The sequence below is a fragment of the Tupaia chinensis genome, unplaced genomic scaffold, assembly GCF_000334495.1.
Source record: "Tupaia chinensis unplaced genomic scaffold, TupChi_1.0 Scaffold150006_1, whole genome shotgun sequence".
Taxonomy (NCBI): Eukaryota; Metazoa; Chordata; class Mammalia; order Scandentia; family Tupaiidae; genus Tupaia; species Tupaia belangeri.
In genome coordinates, this window is record NW_006209847.1 from 650300 (window position 1) to 665343 (window position 15044).

Below are 15044 nucleotides of genomic sequence, written 5' to 3' on the forward strand. Positions count from 1 at the left end.
AACCATTTTATTAGCCTGGAAATACAATTTTATAATATGACAGATTACATAGCAATATAAACTCATCATTTTAGATGAGACACGATTAAAAACACTTCCACTTTTAGAGTTTTAGTCAGTTTTACTACCTTCTATGTCAAACCTCTCAAATTTCTAAATTTCCATAACGATTATAGTTCAATGAATATTTTAATGTCCCGTGTTATGCTTTGAATCCCATGGTAGTTGAATGAAGAGGTGATAGGCAATAAATGTGTACCCTGAGTTCATTTAAATATTTTCTTTTAATGTCTTTATTTATTTGCTTCCCCTGGACTTTCTAAATCCAACACAAGCTTCTGAAACTGTGGCCAGGCCCTCAGAAGAATTGTGAGCTGCTACAGATCTGTGTGTGATCCTTACCGCAGTTAATGGCCTTAGGCTGTTTTCCCATCACAGAATTCTAGGATGTCTAAGCTGGAAGTTTTCCTAGAGAGATTATTTAGTACATTTACCTAATTTTACAGGTGAGAAGACAGAATACAAGAAAAGTAAATTGATCTTATGTTACCTGGATAAAAACGTAATGTATACTAGACAACATGGTAAGCAGAATTTTAAGATGGTATCTAAGATTCCTACCTCCTGGCGTGCCAGAATTATATAATCCCTCCTTTTTGTACATAGGTGGGTGAATCATTCCCATGATTAGTTTGTAAGGGATTTCGGGGTTGTCAGGTGGCAACTCCCACATGGCCAGCCATGGTTCACGTCCCAGACCTGGTGGCTTGCTTTTGCATTCTTTCTCTCTCTCTCTTACTCTCTCTTTGTCTCTCTGTCTCTGGTCATATTTGAAAAACAAGTAAATAAATAAGGTTAAAGAAAATAATTTTTTAAAAAGTGAAGGGATTTCATAGCAATAATCCAGATATTTTATAACTTAACTTTAAGTTAATTAACTCAGAAATTATCTTTGCTGGGACTGATCAAATGAGATGAACCTTTTAAAAAACAATCTAGAAATTAGAGGTAACATAAGTCAGAGAACAGACTCCTAACTCATGAGAACTGTGAGACAGTAAATACGTATTATTTTAAGTCACTAAATTTTGATTACTTCTTATTGATATAAAACTGATCCAAATTATAACTCATGTTTTCTTATTCCAGTATTAGTGACTTTTCTAAATAATTATTCAATCTTGATGAGTATCAGTTGTATAATAAAATTAAAGACCACAAGAAATTAATGGAGATACTACTTTTGCTACTGTTAACCATAATTTTTATATTTATAAATCCTTATAACCCATGATTGTGACAAAATAAACAGTGGTTTTGCAAGCTTGCATGCATCCTTAATAATTCATTCATTGCTCCAAGCAAAAACAATAATATCTATAATTTCTTTTTTATTTTTCTGAGGTCCAGGTAAATAAATAGTAAATGTAATCAAGCCAGAAGGATATTTGGTTTCCATTAAAGAGATAAATTTGATTTCCCAGGGATAAGTATAAAGAGAAAGGGAGTTACGACATAGCTAATAAATTGAGCCCAGAAAAAAAATTCTTATTACTCTCAATTTGAAAGCTTGATTTTTATTTCACCTCACACGGATCTGTACTATTTTTCCAACTTTGTCATCTCCTTTGGGTAAATCAGTTAAGTTCTTTTTGACTGCTGGTTTCCCTTTGCAGATGGAAAAACACTATTCTGTATTATTATTTTTCCACTGAACAGATAAGCTTCAATATGAATATAGAGCAGAAAAAAATTTCTGCTGCCATTAAACAATTCTGTGTCTTTGAAAACATGGTTAAGACTACACTGTATTCTAATTCATTTAAATATGAGGAAAAGCTATTTTATACAATACTTATTGATACATAAAATTTGACAAGTAGTTGACATCATTGCATTCATAGAGAAAAACAATTAAATACTTAGGATGAGATTAACTTAGAAATAGGATCACTATGGATGAAATCTTCCATTTAAGTCAAAGGAAGATGCTTGAAAATTCACTGATTTAAAAATAATTGCTTTCTTAATGATATCCATATAATCTTTACCTAAGTTCAGAATATTGCTTTGTGCAGTTCAAGATTCAGAATTTTAAGTACTAGCTTGAGTTAAATAAAGCGAAAACAAGCAATGTGACAAACTATTATGTTCAAAACAATCAACCCTCATGTTTTTATTTTCCTCTTAATACAATTTAAGAAAACATGTTACGTTTCAATTCATCTCTTTTAGACAACATGTATTTGACTTTTATACCTTTATTCATTGTGAAGGTGTTTTAAAATTTTAAATGGAATATTTATTCCACCAACATTTAATTTAATTGTTGTTATAGTTGAATTTAGGCCTGTCATTTCACTATGCATTTGTGTTTGTGAGCCTTTTCTCTTGTTTGTTCCTTTATTTATATTTTTTATCCTCATTTGAATTATTTGACTATATTTCAGATTTATCTAATAGCTTTTAAGTTATAGCTTTTTGTAATTTTTAAATGATTTTGAGACAACTTTTTGAAGTCTACCTTATAAGCTTCTTCTGATGAGTTCATTTCTTCATTTTACACACACAAACATATACACATACATAGACATACATGTAAAATACATATGGATGTTAGAAACATGTAAGTGATTACATATTATGTTTATGGATACACATATATATATATGTAATATTCATATTATATATGTATATATGTACATAATATATATGTGTTGGAAAAATAAGAAATAGACTCATCAAAAGGTATTTAAAAGATAGACTGTTTATTAGTCCAAAGGAGATAGAAATTTATTATGGGATCTTTTTTTTTTTTTTTTTTTGAGAGATTTTCACTGTAGGGCGCGTGCGCTCGCCAGACAGACAGAGAGAGACATAGAGATAGAAAGCGAGAAATCACCCCCCAGGGGGGATGGTCACGCCGCAATCCCTTCTCCTCCATTCTCCTCTCGGGATCTTGGGCACGCACGCACACGCGCCCGGCGTGAGTTTTAAGCCACCGGGTCCGGGACACGAACCGCGGTCGACTACGTGGGAATCCAGCGACATAGCCATTACGCTAACTGCTGGTTCCCAAGGGATCTTAAATATTTCTTCACACAAAGCCTTTCTCTACCACATAAATGGATAATTCATGTGTAAAGTTCTTAATCTTTAAGTCTCATTATTTCATTGGTAAACATGTATTAAGAATACGTTCTTCCTAGCATCGAAAATATGTGACATGAGAAGACTTCAAAAGGTCATGGAAAAATAAAATTGAAGAACTAGTTTATTTTCGTGCCAAAAAAATTGAGATTCATGCTTTTTCATAATATGAATTTTCTGTGAACTGTTTTTTATTTTTTTTTAATTGCCAGAGGGTGGATGTGCTTGCCAGAGAGAGACAGAGCATATTGCCAGTGGTGTATAGTCATACCACAATTCCTTTTCCTCTTTCTCCATCCTGTCAGGAATTTGGGCATGCACACATACATTGCTGGTGTATTTTTAAAACCATAGGAGACAGGATTCAAACCGTGGTCAGTCATATGAGATCTTGCTCCCTGTAGCATATGTAAGTGCTGTGCTATACGGATTGCCTTCCATGAACTTTTTGAAGGCCCTTCATATGTATGCAAGTACCAATGTCAGAAACACATGAAGAGCTCATTAAAATACTTATTTAATTTTTTCCTTTGTTTCTTTTCAATTGGAGAAAATTTTTCTTATAATTTAAAAATATACACATAGCAAAAATATATAAATTATTCTGGAATGAGTATTAATGCAGCCCACACGGATACCTCCTTTTGTACAACTTCTTCTAAGTTGTATTTGAGTCACATAATATATTTACTGAAGTACCATTGTCTTTGGGTTTTATTCCTGGTTTTTTACCCTAAGTGATAATAACTCAGTTAATATTTATTTAACACCAATACATTTCCACACACATTCAATGCATTATCTAATTTAATCCTCCCAAAAACCCTACAGAATTTTCTAAATTTATGTTTCACCCAAAGTAGATACAGAGACCAACACTTGATTTCAGGTCGGTATTTGGAAAGTGATTCTAAAAAACAGATGTGAAGAACTGCAACAGGAAACGTCAGCATACTATGTGTTAATGAGGAGTTGCTGCTGTGGTTCATAGGTGCTTAGTCCCATAAAAAAAACTCTCTGAAATATCATAGAGAGTAGAAATATTCAAACTGAAAATAATTCAGAATTATTAACTCAGATTGCAAGATTTAATATGGAGACACGTAGGGTATATAGAGAATAGTACAGAGGATCCTTGTTAAATCTGAATTGGAAACAAATGCTTGATGATAGATTATTTTATAAAAATCTTGTTTATCTGAAATACAGATTTGACTGGACATTCTGTAGTTGAGGGTCAATTCTAAGCCAAGTCTCTGTGGCACAGTAGGTAGCATTCCAGATTGCAGAGCTGGAAGTCATGCTGACTGTAGTTTGAATCCTCAGTCTGAAAAATACTCTGGGTGTTTTATTCGTTATATATTTCATTTTTAGATATCTTTCTATTTACCACAGAATTTTAATTTTTTTCTGTTGGTTAATGGTGACTTGTTTCCTTCTATGTCTAATAATTTTATTCAGTTCCAGACATTCTGAGAATCACCTATATTTGAATTTTCTCATGCTATTTAAAAGAGATTATTGAATTTTACTTTAGCAAGTAGCTTAATTACTTACAAATTGACCTCCTTTTCTTAAGACTTGTTTTCTATAAGTTTATCCATTACTTTAGTATTAACTTTGTTCTGATTTTAGGGTGTGAGCTTTCTAGGCTTTCTACTGAACATGACAGGTGTTCAACAAAGTCTCCCCATGTTTTTTTCTCAGAATATGAATAGCTTTCATTCATGTATTTATACTGAGATTTTTTGAATTAATTACCTTTTGTATCCTCATTAAAGTTCATCCAATGCATGCAGAACTTAGTATTTAACAAAATACATAAGAACCTTTCTATGTATCTGATTGTCCAATGTCGCAGTTCAATCTTTTATTTTTGTCCAGTTTTCTTTATGTTTATGGTGTGAGAAAATTGACCATATTTCTATATTAATCTTATTGATGCTAGCTGCTTAAAACATTGTTATAACAGTGTTTTATTATTTTTAAAAAAATGTTTCTTTGTTTTCTTGTCTTAATTTAAACATTCTTTTAATATCCATAGCCTGCAAGATAGAAAAGATAGTATAGTTTATTAAATCAGCATATATTTATTTTCAATTATGTGGCTCAAGCTTTTCTACGTACATTAGATATTTCACTGAATAAAATAGCAGAGTCCAATATCACTGAAGTTTCTATCAGGAGTTAGAGTAAAGAACAATGGTCACGATAATGTAATTATTTAATATGTTACAGACCTTCTAATTATAGATCATCTAATTTTAGAAAAACTGCAACCTTTCATCATAATATGCATTAGATTCAACTCACTAATAACTTTTTTCAAATCTTACTCTTTTAGGCACACTTTTTGATCACATTAATACATCCATATATATTACTAACTTTTTATATATCTCATAATTAATTATTATGTTTTATAATTCATTATTCTAAGTACTTCCTTGATTCTCCTTTTATCTTACTTGAAAAACGCAATCACTCTGGCAAATCTAACTCTTGTTTCTTCAATGCCTGCATATGTGCAACTGGAGTTAGCTGGAAAATATATATCAATATTCACTAGACTTACTTTAAATCCATGACATGTAATGCTTCCAGACAAATATATTAGTCCATTTATCTTTTTACTTCCTTTGGAGGCTACCTCACACTTTCTCTGTACTAGACCATTCATTTTGTCTGTCAAAAGAAAACTTGATACTTCACTAAGAATTTCGAATCGATCAGAAAAAAAATTGTTGTCAGAGAATAATGTCAAAAAGAACAATGTGATTAACCCTGTTGATTAATCCTGTTGATTCAGTGATTAAACTGGGGGTAAGGCTATTAGTGTTGGGACTTCCTTTCTTCTCAGTGACAAAGAGGGCAAAAAACCTGTGGGAGAAGAGATTCTGAGATACGGTTTGTAGATTTTTCTTGACTTGTGGTAGGGGTAAAAGGTATGGGGACCTGGTCATTTAGAGCCATTGCACTCATTCACTCAATTAAGTTCTTTTGTGAGAAAAATAATTTCATACTGAGTATTGGTACAGTATTAATCCTTCATGGTGGACCATGTAGAAGTCTGAGAATGCCTGAGTGAACTATATTTTGCATTCCAACTCTACCATTTACTTGGCATACAAGTTGACAAGATTCTTACGGTCTTTGGAATACCTTTTCTTATCTACTAGAAATGGAAGTAATGACACATACCTCCTCAGAAATGTAACGAAGTATTGATATGGTATCTGGCATATTTTAGATACAAACCACAATTATATTTTCCTTTGCTCAATAGAAAGTCTATAGAAAGTCCCCAACTTTTTTCAGCAGTAAGTTTGAATCTTCACAAGGAAACTTTAGTGTTCACTGCAAGGAAGGTATGTCTTTGTTGTGGAAAATTTTGAGAAATGCAGTTACCCAACGTCTATTTATAATGATTCTAGTAACATTTAATTCTGAGCATCATTTTCTAGCAGTAAGTCTTCTGGGAAAACACATCTGCAAGAGGAAATACAAACAATTAAATATATGAGCTTGTTAAATAAGAGACAAAATTTGGCTATGAATATGATACTTTGGATTTTAGTATAATTGATATTCATACTTTCATATTTTAAATGAGTTAATTTTTTTTAGTAAACATTTACTAGAAACATATTACATATGGGACTGTATTAGGCTATTAAAGTACAAAAATATAAATACCATATACTCTATGCTCTTGAAAAATAAACAGCTTTTTTTTTCCAATGAAATCGAATACCTTCAGGGGTTCCTGAGGTCATTCCTGCAACATGATGGAAAGACCATGCTAACAGAATATAAAGTGTACTTAAATCCTGCTGTGCTTGGGTAAAGGACATGCATGCATTTAAATTGTTCACATGTGAGGGCAAAGCATATAGAATGATTTAGTCTATCATCTCTTCCATTCTGAAAATGATCATACTCTTAATTAGCCTAGGGCCACATTAACTGGTTTGAGGAACTATATCACCATGTGTAATCACTGAGTTCACTATTGCCTAAAATCTCAAAAGTGATTTTAAAAAATTTTTTATGCATGCTGCTGCTAAGCAACTTTTCCCCACTTTCTTTTGTGCATTTGGATTTGGATACATTGAGCTCTATCAAAGTTTCATTCTTAGAGTGAAATCTAAATAGATCACTGAGTAAAAGATTTCCCAAGAGACATCTTTAGATGAGCTGGACAAATGAGTGAATACTCGCAGAGGAGAATAACAGCGTATTTCTATTTAAAAGAAGGGAAGCTCTTTGTATATGTACCCAATGAAAATGAGGGCATATGATCTTGAAGACAGATAATGTATTTTTTCTTGTCCCTCATAAATTGGGGTACTCTTACTGCATAAACAAGCTTTAAAGTAATACATGTTCTATTTCAGGTAAAAGAGCAGTCTCCCTGAGTTCCATGCCAGGTAACTGATCTTTTCTTAAGAAATGTAGGTTATCCCTCCATATGCTGCTATACTAGTTAAAATAATAGGCACATAAGAAAACAAAATTGTGTAGGCAATTTAGCAAATCTTCCATACATTTCTCTTATGATAGCTTTGATTAGACTTGATATATTGAATTATGTCCATTTCTCAAGGCTATACCATAAAGAGCTTTTAAGAAGAGGGGCTGGCAGGTCACATGGTGGTTAAAGTGTTGGACTCGCACATGGCTAACCAAGGTTCAAGTCCCGGACCTGGTGGCTTGCTTTCTCATGTTCTCTTTCTCTGGTAAAATTAAAAATAAATAAATAAATAAATTAATAAAATTCTTTTTTTTGGGGGGGGAGGGGATTTTGCGATAGGACACGTGCGCTCGCCTGGCAGACAGAGAAAGAAAGAGAGACAGAAAGCGAGAAATCACCCCCCAGGAGAGATGGCCATGCCACAATTCCTTCTCCTCCATTCTCCTCTCAGGATCTTGGGCATGCACGCACACACGGCTGGCGTGAGTTTTAAGCCACCGGGTCCGGGACGCGAACCGCGGTCAACTACGTGGGAGTCCAGCGACATAGCCATTACGCTAACTTCTGGTTCCCAATAAATATAATTCTTTAAAAACAATAGAAAAAGAAAAGTACATTGTGCTACTTTTTGCTTATCTAAAAGTTGGTTTCACTGTAAAATTATATTTGGAGAATGCAAGATAATGACATTTAATTTAAAACAAGAACTAGAAAATAACTAGCTTGAATTTTATTTGGTACAAAATAAAAGTATCCTCCATTTAACATCTCTGCTATAATAAACAAATAGCATGGTCCAGGTTTTTTATTTGTTTGGTTTGTTTTGTTTTTGCCATAGAGCACCTGTGTTTGCCAGAGAGAGACAGACACAGAAGGGAAAGTGAGAAATCACTCCCCTCAGAGGTCTGGCCACACAAAAACTTCCTCTCCTTCAATCTCTTCTTGGGATTTGGGGCATATGTGCACTCACATTTGGCATGATTTCCATTGCCAGGTCCAGGGTTCGAACTGTAGTCTGCTATTTGGAAGTTCAGAACCTCAATCACTCTGCCACCTGTTGGTCCAGACTCTTGAATCACTATCGTTTTTGTTTTGTGTACGTGTCTGGGTATTACATATTTCAGTGCATTAATAACATTGTAGTTACTGAATGTGCTACTGCATGCTTTATTCTATAATGCATATCTGCTTCATCATGTGTCTTGGAGGTTATGCACTTTATATACGTTCTCAGAGCCTGTGTCAATATGTAATAAAAATATCTCAGGAGATGACAATATTTTCCTACATATTAGTATTAAAGTTCTCACTCATTGATTAATATATTACATATATTAATACATTACAGCATATTAAATATATAAGCATTTCCGATTGATAAATAAAGCTCATTTCATTTTCATATTTCTTCTTTGCCCTCATTTTCTCGGAATCTGTGTCACTAGATTTTTTTTACTAGATCTAATAATTTTTTCTATCTAAAGGATCCATCCCATTATGTTTAGATCCAATCCTGTTTGAGGCATATAAATATACTTATTCTATTTAATCTGCTTCAGCCTCTTCTTCTCCCTGTCTATTTGTAATCAGCTAATAATGATAAGAAATGTCATTATTTGTTTTAATAAACTTAATGTTGATAATTTAAATTTCTCGCTACTTTAATTCAAAACTTCACTCTGCCTGCCCTTCCTCCTGTCATAAAAGCATTACCTAATGGGACCAGCAGTTACCGTAATGGCTATGCCGCTGAACTCCCATGTAGTCGACCTCGGTTTGAGTCCCGGACCTGGTGGTTTAAACTCACTCCTGGGCCTGTGTGTGTGTGTGTGTGTGCCCAAGATCCCAAGAGGCCAATGGAGAAGAAGGGGTTGCGGCGTGGCCGTACTCCCTAGGGGGTGATTTCTGGCTTTCTATCTGTCTGTTTCTCTCTGTCTTTCTGGCGAGCGCACACGCCCTATAGCAAAAACCTCTCCAAAACAAAAACAAAAACAAAACAACAACAAAAAAAAGTATTACCTATTTATTTCTGGATCTATACATGCTAAGATTGTCTTTAACATTCATTTCCAATTTCATAGCAAAGTGTTTTCATACCATTATGCCAGACTATTGCTATCTCTCTCTTGTCTCTCCAGAAGCATGCAAAAAAAAAAACATATTCTCTAATTTCAGAAATAAGATAAGACCGGCCTCATGGTGCTTCTGTATCACAACTCAAGCTGGAGCATGTTTTTTTTTTTTTTTTCAGTAGGGGTAGCCTAAAGTTTGTGTGTGCTCACCAGAGAGAAAAAGGGCTAGGGAGAGGAAAAAGCACCCTCATAAATAGTCATGCCACAATCCCTTTTTCTCTATCTCTCCCTTCCTTCAGGATTTTGGACACTGCAGACACACCTATCAGGCATGTTTCTCAAGTGTGGTCCAGGACTCTAACCATGTGGTTGGCCATCAGCTGTCTTCACCATGCTACACCAGCCCACATACAGTTTTTCCTCAATTATTCTCAGCATACCGCAGATCAGAATGTGTATTTCAAAATGAAGTAAGGCCCAGTCTTGATGGTGCAGACAGTAGCACACTCATCTGCGGTATAGGACGCTGCAGTCTGATCCCTTGTCCGAATCTCCTGGTCAACTTGAAACACACTTGCATGCAAGATCCTGACTAGCCAGAGAACTGGGGGAAGAGGGTAACAGCACTGATGACTCTCTGTGGAGAGAGCTCTCTGTCTCTTTTTCTTGTGCTTATGCATACATACTCTCATGAATAAAATAAAAATTAATAAAGCGTGTTAAAATCTCCCTTTATTAATTCCTTTGTAGTATCTTTAGTTTTATTTAGTTTTTCTTTTTCTTCCTGTTATATTTGAACTCTTGACATAATGTAACTATTATAATTCTTATTTTTATACTTGTTTAATCGACTTCATGATACTGTAGAAGGGAGTCTGGATCATATAGATTATTTATTTATTTATTTTATGAGACAGAGAGATTAAAAGAGATCCAGCACCTCCAATAGGGTCTCAACAATGTTATCCACCCTGAGTCCCAGGCAGCCCAGACAAAAAGTATGGGTGTACCCACATGTTCAGAGAGGTGTCCAGAAATGAACCTGGAAACTTCCCTTGTGGGTCAGCCTCACAGAGCATTGTAGCACCATTTACTACTGTACCATCTGGGCCCTGGTGTGCTTTAGGCACCTATTGTGAATTGTACGGTCCTAGGTTCTACTTTACTGACTGACAACATAGACAGGACTATACTCATGCCGTCCTTCTCTTAACTTCTCATTTTCTGTGAGAAAGAACTCAGACAAAAACACCTGTATTCACAAGAGCAAATGATAATTTGCAGTCTCAATAAAGTCTAAGTTAATGTGTGGAAAGAAACATTTTTCTAAAAATAACATGGTATACAATGCTGCATTTTTGCCTTACACATCATGGAGAACTACGGAAGTTCTCAGTCTAGTTTTTAAAGTGCGACATATCCTGTGATTTAATAACATGTGAAGGTACCTATTTGGGGTGTGATGATGACTGGGTTGAGGTCAGAATTCTCAGGACTATCGGCATGGTTTGTCAAGGAGGGGTTGGGGGGAAACTTCTGCTTCCTGCAATGTTTTGAATGACCGCATGCAGTGGAAGAATGCCAGTGTCTACCCGACTTGGAATACAGAACAAGGCAAACATTTCTCAGAATTTTGTCATCTGCTTTGGTTTGCTTTCTTATTTGTTTATTTTTGCCAAAGAGTCATTTGTTTTAGACTTTTCCAGACGTATCGAATTTTCAAAGACCTCAGAATGAAGTTTTAATACAGGCATTAGTTACATAATTAATTTTTTCCACTCTGACCCCATTAGAAGTTCTGATAAGAAAAATATCCAGTCTATAAATTTAGAGACACAAGGATTTCTACACTTTAACATTCCTTTTAGTCAACATAATTTTGCTTTTCAACTTGAAACCTGGTAGCTAGCTGAGAACTTAGCCTCAGTCCTATTTCTGACCTTGTCTCTCCAGAGTCATCCATATTTCCCTGGATCTTACTTAACCTATTGCTTTCGGTTAGGTAGAACCTTGCTAGATGAACTGCAAAGATTTTCACTTAGGTATATTAGTACAGTGAAGCTTCTTTGTTTGTATGTGTTTTGGTTTCTTTCAATATTTACTATACTCTTTGTAATGCAGGCACTTATTGTATTTTTCTAAAGATACAGTTTATAGGAATTGTTTACAATGATATGTGATACTTAACATTTCATGGGATCATATTCTCAGGAATAATGGCTTAATGCTTAGTCCATGAATGCATAGTGTGTTTAATCTCTCTTTGGTTTGTCCTTTGTTTTTTGTTTTTGTTTGTTTATTTCCAATTCACAAAATATTTTCTCCAAATCATGTTTTGTTGTTGAAAATAAAATACTATAGCTGAGATAGTATCCTTGATAAGGTAAATATTGACTATAAGAAAAACTCCATTTTTCCCCTAAAACCAAGATAAGGGAAGGATTCCGCTGGCATTTGGTCATGTCAGTTCTGTATAGGGTGCATGGCTGAAACTGTCTTCTATTTCAACAACAGAGGAATAACTGGTGTTACTGCTGTTCTTAGAAGGTCTGGAATCAGTCTCCAATAGGTTTCTGTGAGATTTCTAAAAGAAATTTTGACTTCTGTGATTTTTCACTTACTTTCTGCTATTTTGACTTATATATTGATTTCCAATTTACTCTGCCTTATAAAATGTGCAAATTTTTTTTGTCTTCTAAATTATGGTTCTTTAAATAATAAAATTCTGAGTAATTAAACATTTCTTGGAATTATAAACACTATGTTTTCTTCACTTTGGTAAATATTTACACATGTTTAATTCCCATTTTTACAACTGCACTGGGAAGCCGTTGTTAATATTTTCCCCATAAAATAAATATGAGCCATAGACAGATCCACAACTAGGTATTTGAGAAAAAAAAAAAAAAAAAAAAAAAAGGATCTTTTTATTTCTACTCCCTAAACTTTTAACTTAGGTTTTACTCAGGTTGATTTGTGGCCCCAAAGTTTTTGAAAAAAAAAAAAAAAAAAAAAAAAAAAGGATCTTTCTATTTCTACTCCCTAAACTTTGAACTTAGGTTTTACTCAGGTTGATTTGTGGCATCTACCTCTTCCACCATAACCATTTTCAGTCTTTGGGGAGAGTTTCAGTTTATGGTTTGTATCAGTTCCATTCGCAAAGGTTCTAGTTTAGCAAGTACAACCTTTCCAACCCTCCTCTCATTCCTACTCCCATATTTGTATGTTTCCTGTTCCCTTTTGAGTCTGTGTTCCTGGCTTAGGTACTCTGACTAACTGGGATACCTTGGGAGTATCCATTAATAACAACAATCTCAATTTCTTCCTTAGGCATATTTAAAACATATTTTAGGGCCAGCAGGTGGCATGGTAGTTAAGATGCAGGACTCCCATAGGGCCGACAGGTTGGAGTCCTGGACCTGGAAGCTTGAAACTCACACCAGGTGTGTATGTGAGTATGCCTAAAATTCTGAGAAGAGAATGCAGAAAGGATTGTGGTATGGCCATCCTCCCAGGGGCGATTTCTCACTTTCCCTTTCTCCGTCTCTCTGCAGTGAGCACAACCACTTTATTGCAAAAAACTTAAAAAAATAAGTTACACTTTTTGAGACTCCTCAGTAGATCTTGTTGAATATACTGTATCAATGCTTATGCATTTAACCTTTGAATTTGTCTAAGTGATACATGACTATTTAAATTAAAAGAAAGACACAACAACTCATTGAAATAATTCCTACATTATTAGCTATTCTAATATATTAGAAATACTTTTTGTCTGACTATAACTTTTCAGATGAAAGCCAGATTTATCTGAAATCCAACACTAAGGAAAATAAATTAGCATTTTTATTAAGGCCCTGGTTATCAGTCTGTCATTTAATTATATTCATGTATCTATTGATTTAGAGTTGTTTTTTTTTTTTAATATTACAATTCTTAGTAGGTAGAAGCCAATCATAGTTTAGGCTGAAATTTTTATATTAAATATTTTACACTCTTGTTTCTGGCAGAGACTAGAACCTTTGAAAACTGACACCTAATGATGAGTTAAGACAGAATTCCTGAGACTAAAAATGCTGTTTAACTTTTACCAAAGAGTTATAAACACAAACTATATAAAATTAAGATATATTATTTTACAGATGTCTAAGCCCTGCTCTAAACATTTATCTCTATTGTTTAACTAAAGTGTGATCTTGATATCTTTTAGTTAGAATAATCAAAAATCACAGAATATGACTGGACAAGAGTTTATAATAACAAAAAGTTAAAATAAGCTTATGATGTTTTTAAGTGCAATAGTGAATGAATGAATAATAAATCCTCTGTCTGAAAGGTCACATTTTCTAAGCAATTTGGAATCTGAGTAGTGCTATCTGCTTGAGTAACTTTATGGCATGTCAATCTCTAAAAATAGAAGGTTAAAAGAATAAACAGGCAAGTACGGTAGAAAGGAATTAAACAGCAGTCTTTTAAGAGCGATTTTTTTTTGACATTTCTCACACATTAACTCTACAAATAGTACACCAGGTATAAGCACAGCAGAGTGTAAATCTTCATTAATAGAAACACTTTCTATCTCCATAAAAATTAGCAAGGTGTGTTACCAGCTTAAAACTTTCAACATTATATAACAAGTTGTTTAGTGTAAATGTTCAAAGCGATAGAATATATCCCGTCACGAAGAAATATAAATAACACTTTCATAAAACATGCACTTATAAGTATCTATACTTAAAATTAAAAAAAAAAAATTAAGTTTGTTCATTTCTCCCACCAACGAGGGATACAGAGAGAGAGAAACACTCAACGCAGGGTCCTATGCTGCGATGTACTCTGGCTCAGCACTCCCATCATGGACACACGTGTGTGCCTGGCATGTGTAGGAAGTTCTCGGGACCCAAACCCCAGACTCTCCTGTGTGGATCAGCCTCACACAGCATTTCCTACCCTACTATTTGTGTTTAAAAGCAAGTTTATTTATTTTATAGAAAACTATAATTATTCAGACCTTTGATACTTTTTGAAAAATTTTTGCCATCAGGTGTGTGTACTCACTAGAGAGACAAGAGAGGGAAAGTCAAGAGGCACCTCACGTGGGAAAGGTCATGCCACAATCTCTTCTCCTCCATTTCCCCCTCCTTTTCAGGGTTTTAAGCATGCACACATGTCCCCAGTATTTTTTTCAAGCCACCAGACCCAGGAATTGAACCATGGTCGGCCATATGAGATCCAGCTCACATAACCACTATGGACTGGCTCCGGCCTCTTAGACTTTCATATTTCTAATTTCTCTGATGATGTTTTCTTTCATACTCTTCCTAACTTGAACTACAGTCAATTTATCA